We start from the raw sequence: 16,958 nt of genomic DNA on the forward strand, positions 1-16,958 counted from the left end.
AGCTAATGATTTTTAATCTTCTACGGAATGTAGGTACTGTGCTACATCTTTCATTTGCTGGTTTTATTTAATACCTAACGGCAAGGCAGCCGTTATTCTCTCTTAGACAAGAAAACTGAAGCCCAGAGATGTTAGGTAATGTGTCCCTATATTCATTCATTCATTCATTCAGTGCTCTTCATGTTATAGCAAGAGGAAGATCCTTTTTGGTCTGTCCTATTGCTCAGTGGAATAATATGACCAGAATCCTTAGGGCCTTCTAACTTTGTATTTTGTTTTGCTTTATTAAAATCTCCAGGTCAGAAAATAGATTTCCTGTGTCCTTGCATCTATGAATCCCAACCAGAACATCTCGGATCATGTCACACCTGCTGATTTTTGTTCTCAGGTTCTCTTCCTCTGTACTCAGCTCATATGGGCTTTGGGACTTTAGTTTTCAGGCAGGAGCCTGGAAGAGAACGTGATTGCTTTTAGCAATTTCCGAGATAAGTCACATTCCTCCTACCTAGGGAGAGGAGTGGGTTAGGATTTAATGAATGCCAGGTGATTAACCCCTTGAGACAATTAGGATATTGTTTAGGAAATTTAGTTTATATTCTCACTCCTATTGGCTGTTTGTTTATTGACTTAAAGACTATTATTATTTCAAGAGATCTGGAGTCCAGAAACCTTGACCCATTTCCTGTCAGTGTTTTTCATTTTACAGATGAAAGAATTTAGGCCCAGAAGGATGGAGTGAGGTGTCTTTTCCAAAGGCATAAAGAACATTTGTAAATGAAAATGGGCCACAACTCAGGACTACTTAATTTTATACCCAAAGTCATTCCCCCACCCCAGCTAGAGCCTTTTCTTCCCTTCTGAGAGATGGTATCCTTCAGAGGTGCATTACCCACAGGTAAACATCAGACCAAATGGCCAGAATCTGGCTTGCGCTGACCATTGAGTGGCGGTCTCAACACTCTCCCTTAGAAACTAGAATTTCTAGGAGGAGATTGCACTCCTTACTCATTTTCCTGTATCACATGGTTCCATCGTCTTACTCCTCCTGACCAAATGGGACATTAGACCACTTGGAAAATTTTTACAAATGCATATTGTATCCATGTGTTCAGTACAAACCCTGTTTCAAATATATGTATATACATTGGCAACCTCTCCTTTTCCTTTCAGGAAGTTGGAAACAGATGTTTCAGCTAAACTAATAACTGTGCTTCTGTATTTGTGTTTGGAATTCAAAGAACTTCTATCCAGTGAATTAAAGTCAAATTCATATAATTTTCCTGATGAAGTGAGAGAATAACATGTTTGAGAAATATGAGAACATGTTTGTCATTGGAAGATATTCTTTATTTACTTAAAAAGGTGTGTGAAGAGCTGTGTACAAACAAGGACTAGAGCTTCATTTAGCCCAATTACTAGAACACCTATCTCCTGCTCTGTGTCATGAGGACTTACTGACATGTTTTATATTATGCTAATACCCTACAAGTAGCCTATGTCTTATCTGCATAGGAAGATCCTAATCTTCTTAGCCACTAATAAAACATGGTTTAATCTTTATTTTTTTCATGGTTTATCCTCCAGGAACTATCACAGTACAGAATACATTTTTATAGTAAGTGTGCACTAAATATCTCTTTCTTTTCTTATCAGTGCGTATTAATTGTCTATCATATTCCAGGCTCTCAGAAAGTAAAAATAAGTAAGAATTGGTTCCTGCCTTCAAAGAGTTCATAGTTTCATGGAAGACACACATGTGAATTCAACTATGTATGACCCACCTCCTAGAGTAATGAAAATAAAAACAAAAATAAACAAATGGGACCTAATGAAACAAAAGCTTTTACACAGCAAAGGAAACCATAGACAAGGCAAAAAGACAGCCCTCAGAATGGGAGAAAATATTTGCAAACAAAGCAACTGACAAAGGATTAATCTACAAAATACACAAACAGCTCATGCAGCTCAATATCAAAACAAAAACAAACAACCCAGTTAAAAAATGGGCAGAAGACCTAACTAGACATTTCTCCAAAGATGACATACTGATTGCCAACAAACACATGAAAAGAGGCTCAACATCACAAATTATTAGAGAAATGCAAATCAAACCTACAATGAGGTATCACCTCACACTGGTCAGAATGGCCATCATCAAAAAATCAACAAATAAATGCTGGAGAGGGTGTGGAGAAAAGGGAACCCATTTGCACTGTTGGTAGGAATGTAAATTGATACAGCCACTGTGGAGAACAGTATGGAGGTTCCTTAAAAAGCTAAAAATGGAACTACCATATAACCCAGCAATCCCACTACTGGCCATAAACCCTGAGAAAACCATAATTCAAAAGGACATATGTACCCCAATGTTCATTACAGCACTATTTACAATAGCTGAGACATGGAAACAATCTAAATGTCCAACAACAGATGAATGGATAAAGAAGATGTGGCACATATATGCAATGGAATATTCCTCAGCCATAAAAAGGAATGAAACTGGGTCATTTGTAGAGATGTAGATGGACCTAGAGTCTGTCATACAGTGTGAAGTAAGCCAGAAAGAGAAAAACAAATAGTGTATATTAACGCATATATGTGGAATCTAGAAAAATGATACAGATGAACTCATTTGCAGGGCAGAAATAGACACAGATGTAGAAAATGGACATGTGGACACGGCGGGGAAGGGGAGGGTGGGACAAATTGGGAAATTAGGTTTGACATAAATACACTACCATGTGAAAAATAGATAGCTAGTGGGAACCTGCTGTACAGCCCAGGGAGCTCAGCTCAGTGCTCTGTGAAAACCTAGATAGGTGGGATGGGGGTGTGGAAAGGAGGTCCAGGAGGGAGGGGATCTACGTATACATAGAGCTGATTCACTTCATTGTGCAGCAGAAACTAACACAACACTGTAAAGCAATTATACTCCAATAAAATAAATCAATAAATGCTCACAATGCCACCTGGTGTGTACAGAGCTTCTTGTGTTCTTCCCCTTTCACACCCCACCCATGAGTGAGGCATGGATGGCCCAGTTTAACAGATGAAGAAATCCTGGGTGGTGTGTGAATAACCTTTTTGGAACCCCACAGCAAGTAGGTTGCAGAGTGTACTGGAATCCTGAATCCTGATTTCTCGTCTCGCGCTTGCCAGCCTTCACCATCAGCCTTTGAAGGGAGGGCCCTGTGTCAGAGAGCTAGGTGTGCCCCAAACCTGTGGGCTCAGAGGCATAGCAGAGGGGAGGGGGCATCCAGCTGCAGAACCCTGCTTACTTTTTTTTTTTTTTTTTTTGCGGTACGCGGACCTCTCACTGCTGTGGCCTCTCCCATTGCGGAGCACAGGCTCCGGACACGCAGGCTCAGCGGCCATGGCTCACGGGCCCAGCCGCTCCGCGGCATGTGGGATCTTCCCGGACCGGGGCACGAACCCGTGTTCCCTGCATCGGCAGGCGGACTCTCAACCACTGCACCACCAGGGAATACCTGTTTTTATTTTTTTTTTTAAACAAGTTTGCCTTTAGCATGTTTTTATCTCATAAAATACTGTTCAAAACCATTAAAACCACTGTTCCTTCTTCGCCTGACAATTTTATCGGTCACTGTGTTTTCATATAGTGTCGGCACTTTGTTCCTGTACTCAACTCTTGACGCAGCCTCTGGTGTGATCTGAAACAAACTAATTGAATCAGCTTGGCAATCACCATTCATTGGTAAAGTGTGCTGACGCCTTGCTCCTGACGCTGTTCTTTGTTTCAATTGTTCAAATTTAAGCTTAGGCCTTTCTCTTTCTAAAATACAAAGGAAGCATTCAGTTATTCATTCCTTCATTAATTCTGCAGACATTGATTGAGCACCTCTATTCCTATCGGACTTCATGTTAGAGATCAGAGATATAAATATTAGTAGAACTCAGTCCCTGCCCAGGAATTAATATAATATAGAGTAATGAGTGCTTTAATGAGTAATACAGACTATGCTATCAGGGAACAGAGAAGTTAGTGAGAAAATATACCTGGAAAACCAGCTTTCACAGAGGAGATAGAATCTGAGCTAACATTTTGAAGATTAACAGATGAATCAGACGGATGGTGGGAAGAGGATGACTTTTCCAGGTCAAGGAAATTAGAAGGCACGAAGCCATAGAAGCATGAATGCACCGGGTATGTTAAGAACCTGATGTAGATTGTGGTACCGCTGATGTGAAGGAGGTGGCGGGCACAGCAGAGTGAGAAGGGCCGAGAGAGGACGCTAAGGCTGATGAGAGAGACGCTAAGGGGACGCTAAGGCAGACGAGAGAGACGCTAAGGCTTTTATCCTAAAAGCCGGACGATCTTGTCCTGGGGTCCACGTGCTGATGTTAGGCGCCCCTAAGGAGCTTAAACTGCCATATATTTTGTCTACGTATATGCAATTTTTGTGGGGAAGGATACAATGGTGACCCCAAATATTTTGAAACCATTTCTGTAGGCTACAGTGTACCATTGCAGATCATTCAGATGAGGAGGAAATGATCAAGTCAGTGCTTTAGAAATTCTTGATATGCAATGAAAGCATTTACTCCCATGTCATTAATATGAATAAGTGCAATTGTTGGTTTCATGGTGTGCCGAAAAATGTTCCTTGTGATAAACTAGAAGAATTTAAAGATTTTTGGCCAGATACGCAACTCCTTCTTAACTTTTGGCAACTTCTCTGTTTTTTTCCAAAATGGGTAATCTGGCAAGTCTTGAACAAGGTATTATTTGCAAACAAAGTACTCTATTTGAAAAGACTCATTGACTCTTTCCTATAGGAAGCATGGTATTTGGGGAAAAGGATTGTCACAAGTGCTTTGGGTCTGTGGGCCATGCCCCTGAATGAAACACTGAATGGCTGACGCACCCACTGGCATTAGCCTCAGTGTTTCCATATTCATAGCTTCTACATGATTTTTAAACAAATGCCCATATTTTATCAAGGGCCAAAATGCAAAGTCCGGAAGCCCCCTTGGGAACTTATGCAAGGGGGTTAAGCACTATTTGAACACTGAACTTCTCCTATGTCCTCACTGCATTAATTCGCAAATTCTCCTTTTTGGGAACATGTGATGCATATTAGCAATAGTTACAGTTTTCACCAAGAAATAAACACTGAATTTTTCTGATGAATGAATGAAGCAAACTATCCAGCAGAGTCTGGTGTGTAAGACTCGGTTCAGAGGGACAGCAATGGCTACGTATTTTCCAAATGGCACATTTAATACAAAGAATGAAGACAAGGATATGACCTGGGAATCTCTGGATTAGGAAGGTCCACTCAGAGCCCTAGTTACAACCTACCAGAGTTTAAGTGAACTTGAGGTCTAGGAGTTTATTATTGGATGTTAGAAGATAAATGACAGGTAAATAAATAAAGTTGGAATAAGAAAGGCAATGAATAAAGGAACTTCATTAGTGCTCACTAAGGACAAGTGCTTTTCTAAGTGTGATCTCACTTAAACACCACAACAACTCCGTGAGACTATTACTAACTGTAACCTCCTTTTAAAGATTTTTTAAGGACCTAGACTTGGTAAATGACTTGAGTGAGTGATGAGGCTGGTATTGTGTGTATTAGTTTAGTAATGCCAGCTGCTGTAACAAGAATCTCAGGATTTCAGTGACATCGCTGTTAATTTCTCCCTCCTACATAGTCAAATATGGGTGTTTTCTAGTGATCAGAGATTCTTCATCTTCTTTCCTGAGATTTAGTTCTTTCTAGCTGTGGCTGATCTATCCCCCAAGTCTGTGGATTTCCCTGCTTCCAGCCAGGGGAGGAAAAGGTAGAGAAAACTTAGCCACTTTGCAATATCCAATGCTAAAAACTAGTCACGTAGTTTTAAATAGAGACAAGAAGGGTTTGAAAATGTAGTTGTAGGTTGGATATCCACTATAGAAAAGTAGCACAAAATTTTGGTAGACAATTAACTGTCTCTGTCAGAGATTCCATCCTAGGTCTGTTTATGCTGAGTTAGTGATTCTCAACCCTATCAGATTCAAATGTCCCTGTTTTATAACAAATGGTTGAATGCTTTCTCTACCATCTGGAAATAAATTCACAACTTATATAACCTACCTACACACATATTTTCAAAAAGTAAGTAGAATTATTTCATGTAACATAGTGGAGAAGTGAAAGGAACTTACAATAAGGTAATAGATGTTTCAAGGGGAAAATACTGAGCAAAAACTATCCTAATAGACATAACGTATTAGTTACTTGTGCAGATGTATAGAATAACTGCATATGTGATACAAACACAAACTTCTGTGCTTTGTATTAGACATTAAAACTTCATTAACAGAGATGTCTTTGGTTACACAATTTTTCTATATAATGACCAAGTCTTAGTAAAGTTGTAAAGAAAAGAATTTACAACCGCTCCTCAATATGTACAAGAAATGCATTCATGTATTGCATATTAATATCATGAAAAAATAATTTGTATTTATATATAAAATTAAGTTGAGTTTTATGCACAGATAACTGTAAGTAGGGTTTGTTTGTTTGTTTATTTGTTTCCTACATGAATACCCAGAGGTTGTTCAGGACCATCCTTCAAACTGCCGGACATTTGGCAACCCTGTTTAGTCCATTAATTCAAGTAATGTCCCCTTAATTATTGTGACAACAGAAGCCTCCCCCCAAATTTACAAAATTCCACCCAGGGACTGATACATCCCTTATCAAAAACCACTTCAATAGGTCATATTGCCTCCTTGAGTTGAAAATTTTAAATATAACCTCTTTAAGTTTTAGAATAGTTTTAGAATTACAGAAAAATCATAAAGATAGTACAGAAAGTTTCCATATACCCACACCCAGTTTCCTCTGTTATAAATATATTCATATAGTACATTTGTCACAATTATAAGCAAAAATTGTATTTCATTATTCACCAAAGTCCAGATTTATTTAGTTTTCCTTAGTTTTTACCTAACAATTTGTTTTTCCTTTTCTAAGATCCCATCCAAGATATCATGTTACATTTAGTGGTCATGTCCGCTTAGGCTCCTCCTGACTATGACAGTTTCTCAGATTTATTTTTAAGAATCTTGGCAGTTTTGAGGACTACTAGACAGGTATTCTGTAAAACATTCCTCAATTAGGATTGGTCTGATGTTTCTTCTCATTATCAGACTGGAGTTATAGGGTAGGGAGTTTGGGTAGGAAAACCAGAGACAAAATGCCATTTTCACTAAAAGAGGTCAAGTCTAACTTCCATCAACATGACTCATCACTGCTGTTGACCCTGATCACCCAGCTGAAGTGGTGTTGGTCAGGCGTTTCCGTTTAAAGGTGCTCTTTTTCTGTACTGTACCCTGCATGGAAGTCACTGTGTACAGCCCACACTTAGAGAGCACAGAGCAATGCTCAGCCTCCTTGGGGGTAGACTGTGGACCGAAATGTTTGGAATTTTTTCTTTTTTATTATTTTTATTTTTTTATTGAAGTATGCTTGATTTAAAATATCATATTAGTTTCAGGTATACAGTACAGCAATTCTGTTATACAAACATATATACATATATATTCTTTTTCAGATTCTCTTCCCTTATAGGTTATTATAAAATATTAAGTAGAGTTCCCTGTGCTATACAGTAGCTCCTTATTGGTTATCTGTTTTATACATAGTGGTGTGTATATGTTACTCCCAACCTAATCTATTCCTCCCCCACCCCACCTAGAGCTTATCATACTAAGTGAAGTAAGCCAGACAAAGATAAATATCATATGATATTGCTTATACGTGAAATCTAAAAAAGAAAAGAAAGATACGAATGAACTTATTTCCAAAACAGAAAGAGACTCACAGACATAGCAAACAAACTTCTGGTTACCAAAGGGGAATTTTTCTACGTGAGAGATTTATCTCTTGTTCATGATTTCTTAATTTATTCAATCACTTATTTATATTTACTTATATGGATATGTATCTATGAGCACAGATTTTATAAATAAATTTTAAAATGGAAAGTAATTGAAATAAAAATAATATATTAAATATGAATAATATGTTAAAAACTAATTTTTAAGGAGAGGAGAAGAGATAATTTGGGTTATAATCCAATACTACCTTATTTATTTTGTTTCTCAAATTGTTCCACCTGTAGCCAATTGGTGCTCTTTCAGTTGCTTTTTGTGTTCCTTTAACATACTTCCAACACTGTCTTCTTTTTTATTTTTTTTATTGTTTTATGAGCGCTTCCTTACTTGCTAACACTACAGGATGCTTCCGGCTCATTCAGCTTCACCATGCAGGTATGTTGGCATCAGAATTGTTAACCTGTACCCCCATGGGAAGCGATTTTATCAACTAGAACACAGTGCTTTGTACAGTTTCTTTTGCCCTTTGCCTTGCAGACACCACTCATTTCCAAAGTGCCAGATCTGCAGCTTTCCCACAACCTCTTCAGAAACGTTATTGCACACATTTGTAATACGGTTAGGTTACTTGGTCAGAGTTCACACTTCATCCCTGGATCCCTCCTTCTTCTAAATATTTTTAATTTTGTATACATTAAAGTCCACTCTTTGTGCTTTGAATTTCAATAAGTTTTGACAAATGCACGGTGTCATTTATCCACCATTAGCCTATTACGCAGAATAGCTTCACCACCATAAGAAATTCTCCTGCGTTTCATCTGTAAGCCCTCAGAAACCACTGGCCCTTTTACTGTCCCTATAGTTTTCCTTCTCCAGAATGTTATTACGTGGAATCTTACACTATGTAGCCTTTTCAGATTGGTTTCTTTACTTAGCAATATACATTTAAAACTCATTTATGTCTTTGTGTGGCTTGATAGCTTTAAAAAAAAATCTGAATAGTGTTCTCTGTATGAATGAACCGTCGTTGGTTTATCCATTCTCCTATTGAAGGACATATTGTTTGTTTCTAGTTTTTGCTGATGGTTAATAAAGCTGCTATAAACATTCATGATGCAGGTTTTTGCATCGATGTGAGTTTTCAAATCATTTGGGTAAATACCTAGGAGTGCAATTGCTCTATTGTATAGTAAGACTACGTGTTAGTAGTCTTACTGTTAGTAAGACTATGTGTACTGTTAGTAAGTAGTCTTACTGTTAGTAAGACTATGTGTACTGTTAGTAACTCTGTGACAAACTGTCTTCCAAAGCGGCTCTGTCATTTTGCATCCCCACTAGTAATGAATGAGTTATGCAATCATGATTCTACCCTATATTCAGTGATTCTCAGCTGGGGCATTAATGGCACTTGAGTGGGGTAATTCTTGCACATTACAAGAGGTTTAACATTCTCGGGCTCCTATTGCTAAATGCCAGTAACATCCTCCATCATTAGAGCAAAAAGCACCTTCATGCAATTCTAATGTCTTTATGAAGAGGGAAAATGTACCATCCCATACTAAAAATTACTGATCTCTATGGAAGTTTATAATAAACATTAAAAGATCATTTTAAAACTAAAATTATAAAAGCTAGAAAATTATACCACCAATGTAAAAACAAAGTGTGGGGCTTCCCTGGTGGCGCAGTGGTTGAGAGTCCGCCTGCCGATGCGGGGGACACGGGTTCGTGCCCCGGTCCGGGAGGATCCCACATGCCGCGGAGCGGCTGGGCCCGTGAGCCATGGCCGCTGAGCCTGCGCATCCGGAGCCTGCGCTCCGCAACGGGAGAGGCCGCAACAGTGAGAGGCCAGCGTACCGCAAAAAAAAAAAAAAGTGTGCAAAGTATGTTAACAGCTAGAAAGAAATATACCAACATGTCAAGGATAATCGGCTCTAAATATGAGTAATTTTTAGCCCTATTTACCCTCTTTTTATTTTTTTGTAATTAGTATGTAGTACTCTTCTAGGATAAAATCATAAATATATTATTCAAAAGTATTCTAATAATGAAATGATTAATAAGTAAGTTTATTACATGAGCTAGATTATAAACAGCTTTTTCTATGAGAGATATGTTTATATTTCTTAGACATGCTTCCATCCTTTCCTGAATCCAGGCCAATGTTCTTCTCACACACTGCCTTTGATTGAAAATGGTGACAAGACAAAAATGAGAGACAAGAAAAATGACAAAAACAACCAGGTTTTTTTTTTCTCTCCTATGTTCTGTGTGTATATGTTTCCAAATGGATTCTGCAAGGACAATAGCTCTTCTCAACTGACTGCACCTTTCCTTCTCCTATTGTTTTGTCTTCAGTCGCGATTTTCAACATCAGTTTTCTATTTAGGATATGGATTTTTCACACTGTATTTCAGAGAGAGAAAAAAAGAGCAAAGCTAACAATATCATGCATGTTGAGAAGAGAAGGCTCTTTAAAACTGTTTTAACATCTTCTTATAAGACAGGCAATTTTAGTATAAGACATTTTGCCTGGCAACCGTTACCAGTGGATTCTGAGTGTTAAGGGAAATTTCATAGAATATCATATCTTGGCTATTTTCCATTCACTGATGAAAACTAGTTGGACACATTTATAAGAGCAAAATGATGTCTATAGGGACTGCTAAGAACATTTTCAGCTGAGTTTGGAAAAAGAATGGACTTTTGTGCCAGGCAGATCTAGGTTAAAAATACTTCTCTGCTTCTTCTGGCTCTGCGACCTCAGACAAGAGACTCAGTCTCTGGGACTCAATTTCCTTATCTTAAAATGGGGATTCTGACTGGGTTATTGAGAAAATTTCATATGTAAGATCCTTAGCACTCTTGTAGAAATTAACTTTGTCTTGTTAATATATTTCCAGGCCCTGAAATTGAGAGAGGAAATTAATTTCAATCAGCATTTAACCAACGTTTGCCATTGCTTTGGAAATTGAATATTTTCTTACTCTAAAGGGGGAAATATAGTTCATGTACTTTACATGTGTATCAGTTATCTAACGCTTTATAACTAACCACCCTAGAATTTAGTGGCTTATAAGAATAATGAGTTAATCATTTCCTAGAGTTCTGTGGGTTGGCTGAGCAGTTCTGCTTGGTCTTGCCTGGGCTTCTGCCTTAAAGCAGTTCAGCTTGGGCAGAAACATTTAAAATAGCCTCATTTACAGGTCCGGCAGTTCATGCTGGCGGTTCGCTGAGCCCCTTGGTTCTCTCTACATGGCTTCTTATCCTCCAGGAGACTAGACTGCGCTTGTTTATATGGTGGCAAAGGCATTCCGAAATGCAAGTGCAGAATTTACACGACATCACTTTCACCACATTCTACTGCCAAAACAAGTCAGAAGGTAACCTCAGATTCAGGGAGTGAGGAAATAGATGGCATCTCTTCATTGATCAAGTTACAAATATTGCAGCCACATTGTTTCAATCTTCTACAATGTGTTTCAGGAATTTTAATAATTATCACAAGTGCTTTGTGACATGGACGTTATTATTCACATTAATTAAATATTAGCTAACAAATTTAGAAAGAATTAATATTTAGTGTTAAATGTAAAGATTCTGGAATCAAACTGCCTTGGTTGGGATTCAAGCTCCCTCCGTTCTCAGGCAAACTAATTGTATGACCTTGGGTGTGTTACTTGATTGATCAGTTTCCCATTGTTGTTTAACAAATTACCAAAACTTAGTGGCTTAAAACAACACAAACTTATTTCCTTACAGTCTTGAAGGTCAGAAGTCCAAAATCCGTATCAGTGGACTAAAATCAAGGTGTCAGCTGGGCTGAGTGTCTTCAGGAGGATCTAGAGGGGAATTCCTTTTCCTGTGTTTTTTTTTTTTTAGCTTCTAGAAGCTGCCCTCATCCCGTTGCTCATGGCCCGGCATCACTTTGACCTCTACTTTCATCATCACATACCATCTCTAAACTCTGATCCTCCTGCCTCCCTCTTTTCGGGACCATTGTGATTAGATTTGACCCATTTGGATAATCTAAAATAATCTCTGCATCTCAAGGTTTTTAATTTACTCAAATCTGCAAAGTCCCTTTTGCCATGTAAGGAAACATATTCACAGGATCCAAGGATTAGGACATGGGCATCTTTTTAAATTTTTTCCAGGGGCAGGGTGTGTGCATAATTCAGCCTACAACACTTGGGCAAGTGGAACACCATCCCTCAGTTTTCTCCCCTGTTAATGGGGGGGTAATAGGAGCTATAACACAGCTTTGTTATGAGGATTCCATGAGTTAAGTAAGCATGGTGTTTACAATAGTGCCTGGCACTGAGTAAGCCCTTTATGAGTAGTAGCTATTACTCCTCTCATTAGTCTTACAGTTTCCCTTGTCTTACTAAGTGGAGAACAAACATCCAAACTCAGCTTCCCAGCTACACATAAATTCTGAAAGAATCACTCATTTTTTTATTGACAATTTTGATATATTCTAAGCTAGCAATTTATTTAGGCACAGGAAACACAATGACTATCAAGAAACAGGGTTTGGTAGAAAGCTGGTTGAAATAGTTCAAATGTAGAAAAAGGAGTGAACATGGCCTTTCAAAAAACATGTACTATGAAAGGAAAAAAATTTATACATAATGAAGCTCTTTATGAGGGCTTATGAGGTACCACTGTGCTGAGTATTTTCTCATATGTTATCTGATTGTCCCCAAAGTCCTTTATCATGGTCAATTCCTCATCAAGGTATTATTATTTTCATCTTACAAATGAGAAAACCGGAACTCAGAATGGTTAAAGGTACTGAAGTCCCAAAGTGGTCCAGGTCAGTCCTGTTATGAAAGTCAGGCTCTTATCCAATTCAATTGGGCTGCAATAAAAGGAAGTTTCATTAAATGACTTCAAACACAGATTGCAGTTTACATGTTTAGTTGCCTTGCTTTCAGGGAAGAGAAGTTGTTGGGCTATTCTTCCCTCAACTTTCCCAGATAAACTCAATAGAGAAGCAGAAAACTTAGTAGTCAGAGTGGGAATCTTTTAAGCTCAAACCTTTCCTGGCCCAATATGGAGGCAGCCAGAAAAGGCATTCCTATAAAAACTCTGAAAATACTCAGGCAAAGTCTTAAAGTTAAACAAGGCACTTAGTCCAAGCCACTTAATTACATCTCAGAAAAGTCAATATAAAGAAAGTGTTTATTGGTGGGCTTGGGGAAGGTAGGGTTGATGGAAACAGATTTTCCCCCAAGTGGGCCACTCCCAGCCTGGGTGGTCCTCACACAGACACTGAACTCACTAGATCAGGATTTGAGTGCCTATGCTGTTGCTTACAGGATCTTTTGGGATTTGGAGGAGAAGGAAGAAAAGTGAAGAGTTAATCCAAGAGATATTGGGAGACTGGATTGGAAAGATAAATAGTGGGAACAACCCCTATATTATTAGTTATTTGTAAATGTTATGAGAAACCAAAGGAGATAGAAATTCAGGAAAAAGCAGTGGATGACTATATTAAGCTTTTTACAATTTAATTTATACAGTGAGGCTGAGAGTTAAATATTATCCCTTTTTTATGGATGAGGAAGTTGAGCCTCCAAGAGGATAATTAATTTTAATTTTTTAAACTTTTTATTTTATACTGGAGTAGAGTTGATTAACAATGTTGGGTTAGTTTCACGACAAAGTGATTCAGTTATACGTATACACGTATCTATTCTTTTTCAAATTCTTTTCCCAATTAGGTTGTTACATAATATTGAGCAAAGTTCCCTGTGCTATACAGTAGGTCCTTGTTGGTTATAATTAACTATACCAAGGCTGCAAAGCAGGTACATGCAGTACTAAGAATAGAGTCTAGGTCTTACTTTGAATCCACTGTAATTCCCAAAACATCGAATACAGGTGTTTACCTCCAAAATATTCACCTGTCTTTCTTACCATGTGATACCTGCAGGTGCTGTAGCAATCAGTTTCAGCAGAAAACAGGCTCAGAGGAGTAAGCAAAGGCTGTTTAATGAAGAGCTTATTCATAGAGGCGTGAGCAGGGTTGAGAGAACCAATAGGCAGAGGTACAGTCTTCATCCCAGCTGGGAGCTTCTACCTACTGCCTCGAAGCCTGGAAGGACCAGAGGAGGAAGCAAAGTAATGAAACCCAAGACAGCTGGAGCCATGGGAGAGGGGCTGCCTAGTAGGAGCTGTGTTTTTGTAGAGATGTAGCTACTTCTAAACCATTGGCCCGATGGGAACGGGAGATGTGAGCATAACTCCTCAGACTTCTCTTTTTCTCCAGGCTCCAATGTTCTTCTAGGTTCTCTGACTCAGAAGTCAAAGGGGTTGATGCTGCAGAATGTAAGTCGGTCTCCTGGGGCACAATGGAAAGGAGAGGCTGTATCTGCAAGAGAGAACATTCAGCTCTTGTACTTCTCATTGCAATTTTCAGTGGTCAATCTAAGAGAATGAGTCAAGTTCCATTTTGCCCAATTTCTGAGTCTATTTTTTAACGGTGAGCTCTTTGTCTCTCTAGATTCTATTTTTAGCTTTAAAGTTCTGAGTCTGCACTTTCAAGAGTCATTTGAAAATTAACTCACTGGTACCCTTAAAGCTCCATGGTAAATCATAAGATTCTTTCCAGGTTGAATATCTAAAATTCCATTTCATTTTGTGCTTCCTCATGTATAGATATACAGCTGGAATTCTATTTGGGATATTCAGTTATTTTCTTAATGCTCTGGTTTTCTTTGTTTTGTTTTGTTTGTTCCTTTGGGCAACCTTATTTTTGCAGCTGGGTATAAATCTAGCATTCTATTCAACTTCAATTTCAAGGGGAATCTGAGAATAGCCTGGTAGGATGATCTTTGAACATTAATATCCTAGAAAAATAGAATAAGTACCATACACTTTGTTACATTCGGATTGCACAGAAAAAAATATAGAATGAATAAATGAGAATTAAAAATTGAATCACACATGGATTAATGTAGTAATTTGATTTAGACACCATCTTTCAGGAATAGTTTAAGAAATTGAAAAAATAAAAATGCTCAAAGTTTTGTAATAAACATAGTCTAGATACAGGTTGTACAACAACAATGCCAAGTTATCCATATAATTCAGACAAAAGGTATTTTGCCTGTTCTATGGTAGCAATTTGTCAACTTGGTGAAATAGCAATTTAAAGAAATGTAAAACCCGATATTTGAGGGGTTTTTGTTAGTTCAGGACAAAGTGTTCCTCTAGAAGCACAACTAAATAGCTAAAGTGAAGTAAACCGTATTCTATGGTCCCTACACTTGAGGTAGAACAGGTCATGTGATATGATAATTGTCTTCAAACGTCTGAAGGGATGTCAGCTAGAGAGAGCTAGGCTTATTCTCTTCGATCCTGGAAGTCAGGGCTAAGGACAACAAATAAAACTTATAGCCCATCGGATTTTAGGTCTGTGTAAGTAAGAAGCATCTAAGGGAATTGTTAAAAACAAAACTAATTGCCTCTGGAAATGGTGAGTCCCCTGTCCTAGGAGGTAATAAAACAAAATACAGATGTATCTCTTTCCATCATTTACACAATTTTGCTTTTGGAGGGGGACTAAGCTACCTGAAAGGAAGAATGTATTTAGCTCTGCTCATTTTCTTCTTTGCTGTGTTCCAATTATATGATTAAATTCTGGTGTATTAACAAGCAAATGTTGTTTCAGAAAAAAAAAAACAAAACTAACCCTGAACACAGAGGAAACCAATTCAACTGTACTCAGAGTGGGAAGGAAGGAAACAGACATGATGATCTCATTGTTGTATTTCTAGGAAAGATGAGTCATACAGTCTGCTCAAATTCAGAGGAGCTGAAGGAAAGCTGGACGTCAGTGATGCTTTCTTCCTCTTTAATAAGGACCAGAGTTTCAAGTTTCTTTTAAAATAAAAGGGAGGCAAGCACTTAGAAATTGGCCCAAATCAAGAAAACTTCACTAGAATGTTCTGTAAGATATGGGTATAAATAAATCTGTTTCAACTTGAAATTAATTGAGTTGTGTGGGGGGGTGAGAAGAAGGGATCGTATAAAACATCCAAACCCACTAGCTCTTCTGTTTCTAACTCCCACCAGCCATCTTTCCCAAGTTCAATTTTAATTTCCCTTTGATTTACTTGTAAGGATGAAGAGCCAGTCCAGAGAGGTGGAGGATAGAGAGGAGAAAAGCTAGCCAGAGCCACTTAGGGCAGCATCAGCCCTGACAAGGACGCTGAGGAGGGAGCGCATGCTTCTTTCTAGGAGAAACTTTTTGCCAATTGGACAGTGGAGTATGGCAGCCAAGACTCTGGAAGCTTTTTTTTTTTTCTTAATTGTCCCAAAATACAATATATACTGTAGACGTATGATCCTATAAACTAGTATTTATTAAAAGTCTACTGTGGACCAGGCACTGTGAAGCAAATTTATAGATGTCAAATTGCCATGCTCCTCTGGTGGCATCCAATTTATAAGACTGGGGGGAATTATTTTGTTGCCGATACACTTAACCTCTCTAAAAGGGAGGGGACATTTTTTCTGTCAGTGGGAGGGGAAGGGAAAAGTAGGTATACTGACCTTTTGTGGAATATGGGAAGACGTGAAAGTTACGTTCTTTTAGATAGTCCATGTCATCTAATTTTTTATAATAATAAAACAACTTGCAAGTTTATTTTAGATCCTGCATGCTTTAAAAACATGCTTATAATAAAAGGTTAAGCCTTAAGGTTAGGGACTAATCTTCAAAGATGGCATCTGTATAACCACACTGAAGTGTTAGTGAATATTAAGTAGATTAATAAAATCTTAGTTTTTAAAAAGGTTATGCCCTAGGTCAATCCTCTCATTTACTGAGTTAGGAAACTCAAACCTAGCAAGGAAAATGACTTGTTTGAGGTCCCGCAGTTAGATAATTAGGTAGAAAGTGGGATGTACTGATACTGTATGGTGTGCAAGGTACCTTAATTATTTTATCTCATTTCATGTTTTTTAAATTAATTTTATTTTTATCAAAGTTATACTTGCATATAATTGAAATTGTTCAGCAGTTCTACAAAGCGTATTAGGACAAAATATCTTCATTCCTCGCTCCCAGATACCCAATCCTAACTCTCTTAATTGA

The sequence above is a fragment of the Lagenorhynchus albirostris genome, chromosome 13 (assembly GCF_949774975.1).
Source record: "Lagenorhynchus albirostris chromosome 13, mLagAlb1.1, whole genome shotgun sequence".
In the NCBI taxonomy this organism is placed as follows: Eukaryota; Metazoa; Chordata; class Mammalia; order Artiodactyla; family Delphinidae; genus Lagenorhynchus; species Lagenorhynchus albirostris.